A 6,078-nucleotide genomic window follows, 5' to 3' on the forward strand; every position below is an offset into this window, starting at 1 on the left:
GTTTTGTTCACATAACGGTTGTTTGTAAGTCCTAAAACTAAAAGAGTCAGATATAGGGTTATATATACCAAAGTGATCAGGGTGACGAGTAGAGTCCGTCTGACGGACAGACCATGGTTATTAATAAATATGATTCTTATGAATGTAGCATTATTTTAAACATATTTTGCTTGTAAAATGCAGATTTGCAACATTTTGCAATTGTGTCAAACCAATAAAACAGTATAGTATATATACAATAGTTTTATTTTCGACAATTAATATGTGTTTTTGTTTTCTAATCCCGAAATTTAAAAGGCAACCATTGGCTGCCATATAAACTGAAGGAACGAAATAAAGCGCTTTTTAATTTGACGAGATATTTTCAAGTAATTTGTCAAGCTGTTATATTCCAACCTCGTGTCATTATAGCATATAGCTGCCATACAAACTAATCGACCAAAGTTCTTGTAAGGAATGTTTATAATATGTCCGTCCGTCTGTCCGTCCGTCCGTGCAAGCTGTAACTTGAGTAAAAGTTGAGATATCATGATGAAACCTGGTACACGTATTTCCTGGCACCATAAGAAGCTTAAGTTCGAAGATGGGCAAAATCGGCCCACTGCCACAAAATGGCGAAAACCGAAAACCTATAAAGTGTCATAACTAAGCCATAAATAAAGATAATAAAGTGAAATTTGGCACAAACGATCGCATTAAGGAGGAGCATATTTGGACGTGATTTTTTTGCAAAAGTGGGCGTGGCCCCGCCCCAACTAAGTTTTTTGTACATATCTCGGAAACTACTATAGCTATGTCAACCAAACAGAGTTGTTTCATTCAAGCATTTCCATATACAGTTCAAAAATGGGAGAAATCGGATAATAATCACTCCCACCTCCCACACAAAGGTTATGTTGAAAGTCACTGAAAGTGCGTTAACCGACTAACAAAAAACGTCAGAAACACTAAATTTTACGAAGAAATATCAGAAAGAAGCTGCATTCATACTTTCTTTAAAAATTGAAAATGGGCGCGGCGTCGCTCACTTATGGCCCAACAACCATATCTCAGGAACTATTCCTCCGATTTCAATGAAATTCGGTACATAATAGTTTCTTAACACCCTGATGACATGTATGAAATATGGGTGAAATCGGTTAACAACCACGCCTTCTTCCAATATAACGCTATTTTGAATTTCATCTGATGCCTTCTCTTCTCTAATATATACATTAGGAACCAATGATGATAGCGGAATAAAACTTTACACAAATACGGTATCCTTGAGGTATCCCTTGTGGAAAAATTGCCGTGATCGGTCCATAACTTTTCAAGGTCCTGATATGGAACACGAAGAACTCAGTGCCTAACCTAACCTAACCTAATTTTTCACCGAAATATCGGAAAATCTCTCAGATATTTTCATGTAATTCAGAGGGTATGATTTTTATACTCTCGGAATAAAGTTGCTAATAACGGTATATATCGTCACATATATATTCACATATACCAAAGTTATCAGGGTGACGAGTAGAGTTGAAATCCGGATGTCTGTCTATCCGTCCGTGCAAGCTGTAACTTGAGTAAAAATTGAGATATCTTGATGAAATGTGCGAGAGTATAAAATGTTCGGTGACACCCAGGCTTTCTTTAAAAATTGAAAATGGGCGTGGCGTCGCCCACTTATGGMCCAAAAACCATATCTCAGGAACTTCTCCTCTGATTTCAATGAAATTCGGTACATAATAGTTTCTTAACACCCTGATGACATGTACGAAATATGGGTGAAATCGGTTCACAACCACGCCTTCTTCCAATATAACGCTATTTTGAATTGCATCTGATGGCTTCTCTGTATAATATATACATTAGGAACCAATGATGACAGCAGAATAAAACTTTACACAAAGACGGTATTTGATGCGAGAGTATAAAATGTTCGGTGACACCCGAACTTAGCCCTTCCTTACTTGTTTGTTCTTTAATTTTGTGTGTGTCTAATGTTGGTTGTCCGGCGTACAGAAATATGTGGGCAGGTCTGTCCAGTAGTGCCATGATTGATTGTGTAACGGATATATTTCTTTTTGCTCAATTTAAGTTCATTATTGTTTTTTTATAATATTTTTCTACAATCTACTAAATAAGCATGTTCATCGAATTAAAGTTTGTCTTGAATCAAAATGGGAAGAAGGACTAGGTTATCATATAATTTTGCAGCATTTAACTGATTAGTAAAGAAATAAAATATGTGATATATTGAGCCTTTCTGCAACCCTAAATAAACTGAATTTCTAACTGGAAGAATCACAATTTTTGGTTTATCCAAGTTCGTTTCAGTTATTTCCGACTGATATTTGTTTTATAAAAGTAGCTGGGTCATTTTTCGAATTCGACGACTTGACGAGCTAAGCTGATTTAGCCATATCCTTTTGTCAGTATGTACGCTATCGATCTAAACACGTCTTTTTCTCCTCAAAAGGCTTTTGGGCCACTAGCATATAGCTGCTTATTGCTCAAAATCGAATCATTGTATGGAAAACTTATTTTATTCGACAGAATATCTTAAATAAAATTTGGCATAGATTATTGCCTAAGCCAATGCTATAATATTGTATTCGTATTTAGATCGGATAGCTGTCATACAAACTTACCTATCAAATTCAGTTCTTGTATGGAATTTTTATTTTATTTTTATTACATAGCATATATTTATCTGAACGAAACTCATCATTTCTTGCAGAACTATAGATATTGCCTTTCCGTTCAGCCCTTAACAATGTTAAGTGGCTCCGTTTGGATTCGAAAATTACATTTTACCTTAAACATAAAATTTTTAAAAACAGCCTGCAAAATGATCACAGCAAGTAAGTTAACTTACGATGGCGGTTTTTAGCATCCGCTAGCCACCTAGAAACTAACGCGATTTTTATCATTTATTTACTGAATCGCGTTAGAAAGTGCACGCTAAGACCAAGTCATGAAATTAGACAATAATCCAATATTATATTTTTCGAAAAAATAAGTACAATACTGATATGTCTTCAAAACTACTAGTTAATAGAAATCCGCCGACTATATGTACCATTTGATCGATACGACTTAATCTGCATAAGTGCATATAAGCACATGTTAGAGTGAAGAATGGCTGTAAGTTAAGTAGTTGTACTCACTTTTTTCTTGCAATTCTTCTATTACATAGTCGTCAAATAATTTTAATTGTCAACAAAATAGTTATTCGTAAATGAACTATGAAATTGCTTCAATTGCACGGCCTTATCAGATATTGTCGAGCTCCGAGTATACGGCACTGAAATGTTTACATACTATACATTCATACAAACAAGTGATACTCGCGAGTTGTTGTATAAACAAAAATCGCGTAATCGTGAGCGCAACACAAGTCTCTTGTAAAAATTTTTAAAGCGGCGAGAGTGAGATTAAATTGGGAGTGTGAGCTATTACTGTTTTAGACCTCAATTCGCAAATTTAATTAATTATTTTATGGTTAAGCTGTAGAATGTAAGTATTTATGTACATATATGTAGAAGAGGAGTGTATGTGTGCCAATTCATGCTTAACGCCGTCTGAGTTGTGATGACAGCTTAAAATGTACACATGTATGTACATATGTACATAAGAATGTATGCGTAACCGCCAGCCAAGCGTGAGTCAGTAAGCCCGCTTTACTTGCAACTTTCCTTACTTATTGCATATGCATGTATGTACATATATACATACTTATATTCGTTCAATTCCAAGTAATGTAAAGCTGAATCGCCTCAGCTTTAGCAACAAAACCAATAGTATTTGTATATTTAGAAGTACCGCTTTTGTAATTATAAAAACACATAACTATGAATCACTTTTATAAGTAAGTTTCAAGCAGATGACTAACAGATATTTTTCACTTTTATAGCCGAATGTATGTTATTTATCCTCTGCATAAACCACATTTGTTGCCAAGTTCTCATACAAATATCTTCGGCTGATAATACACAAAAATAAATATAACATCTTTTAAATAAAGCTCAAAGGAAACAAAATTTCCATTCAGTGATAAGAAAATTGATAATTTTTTATTAAAATTCCGGTCGGTTGTGTATAAAACTTTGATTGGTATAACTATTAACTTACTTAAAAACACGTTGGTAATTTTTTGAAAATTCATAAGATTCTACACGAAATTCAGTATTTTCGTTCTTGTGAATGAATTGCAAGCGCGGAAATACTATGACTGCAGTATCAGCAGAACACGAACCGAATGCGTTGACATTATAACGACAATTGAGCGAAGAAAGAGAAACGATTAAGTAGTCAGTAAGCATGCGAGTCGTAGTTAGTCCCAACGACATCAATAACACGATCGCAAGCAATACTAATGCCGACTCACATACATACATATGTTTGTCTATGCTTATGCTTATTTATACACGTTTGTATTTTTGTGTGATATACATATGCATATCGATTATTTGCCGCAAGATTGACATAACTCGAAAATAAAAATGTAAGAGAATAAATATAACTTTGAGATCTTGCTTCATTATGACTGGTACTTAGTTGGGGGAGTGAATTATTGTTGTTGCTTATAGGCAAATGACTTGAATTGCTTTAATTAAAACATTACAGAAATATTATTTATAAGCATGTATGTATGTACAGTTGTTGTATCCAACTTAAGCTATTTTCACGCCATCAAACATTTTATTATCAACTTCAGACGTTTTGTTCCAAGAGAATAATGTCTACATACATATGTACATACATTGAAATTAAATAAAACTACTAATTAACAATGGGTTCGACATGCTGCTTTAAAAGTCAACTATAGTAATAATTGAGTATATAAATACATATGTATTTATGTACATATAAGAGAATATACATACATACGTATGTACGTAGTGTAAGTTTGTAAGTGGTATCTTATCGGAAAGTAAAAACGCGACTGTCACAGATCGGTTCTGTGAGGAGTGTTACTGGCATACCAAAATTGGGCGGCGCCTTAACATCGACGCGGCAACTTTACGTTAAATTCTCACTAAAATTAGTGCAAAATAAATAAAATGAAAAACGAATTAAATTATTAATAATACTTTCATTCATTTGTACAATCATTAAATATCAGGTGTCAATAAATTTTTTTATAAAAATTACTTCTTATCGCTCTGACAAAATCGAAATTTTCAACCCTCAGCGTTGCCGCCGTTATTTAGGGATGCGCCATACAATTATGGGCATGAAGAATTATGTATGTGTATAGTACTATTGAACATGTACATATGTATATAGATACATAGCGTTGCGCGTTTGTGTGCAGAACATATTCACGCATGCATTTGCGCATGCATATGCATGTGAACATCGATTATAACTGCAGACCGTTAAAATTATGTGATAATTAGCTTCTCCCCATCATACATATCCTTTCCCAATATGTATATATCATACATACATATGTACATATCTACTGGAGTGCAAATATCAATAGATGGGCTGGGTAGTAATATTAAATATAAGAAGGCAATATTTTAAATTTTGATTTGTAAAAATATTTTAGTACAACTGAATATGTTATATATAATATTTACCTACATTTATCTGTATATGTACATGCAGATACATACATATGTATATGGTATGATGATCGAACGCCGGTTCATTCAGTGAAGAGCACTCACTAGCGTTAATTCATACATGCATATATGAGCATGTATTTACGCATATGGTTGTGTTACTCTACGCATTGCATGATACGAAGACTGATAATACTATATTTTTCTTATCTTCTATTTTTACCTTCTTACATACATATGTATTTATGTATGTACGTACTTATATTCAAGAGTTAACTTATTACATTAACTTATATGTGATATATTATAGCTACAAATATATACATGTACCTTGGGGTGTTTTTTTTTTTGAACTATTAATTTTTTTCAGTCCCCTTACGAAATTTCCTTGGAAATAACCTAAACAAAATTCCTTGAAAATTAAAAATGAAAAGCCGAATATCTCGAGAAGTATTAATGATAGCCATTTTGACCTCGAACCTTTTTTATAGCAAATAAAATTTCCTACAAATTTGTCATG

The 6,078-nt window shown here is 33.4% G+C and overlaps 1 protein-coding gene across 1 annotated transcript in view; it reads right to left on the reverse strand.

The window, feature by feature from the left end:
• The window catches only part of LOC108970873 (G-protein coupled receptor moody), a 16,939-nt gene extending 12,691 nt beyond the window's left edge, over nucleotides 1-4,248 (reverse strand). The window contains exon 1 of the mRNA XM_018936553.1: nucleotides 4,117-4,248. The gene's annotated coding sequence lies outside the window, so the exon portion shown is untranslated. The remainder of the gene's footprint in view (nucleotides 1-4,116) is intronic.
• Nucleotides 4,249-6,078: the final 1,830 nt, after the last annotated feature.

This window comes from Bactrocera latifrons, unplaced genomic scaffold, assembly GCF_001853355.1.
Source record: "Bactrocera latifrons isolate USDA-ARS-PBARC rearing strain unplaced genomic scaffold, ASM185335v1 scaffold_312, whole genome shotgun sequence".
NCBI lineage: Eukaryota > Metazoa > Arthropoda > Insecta > Diptera > Tephritidae > Bactrocera > Bactrocera latifrons.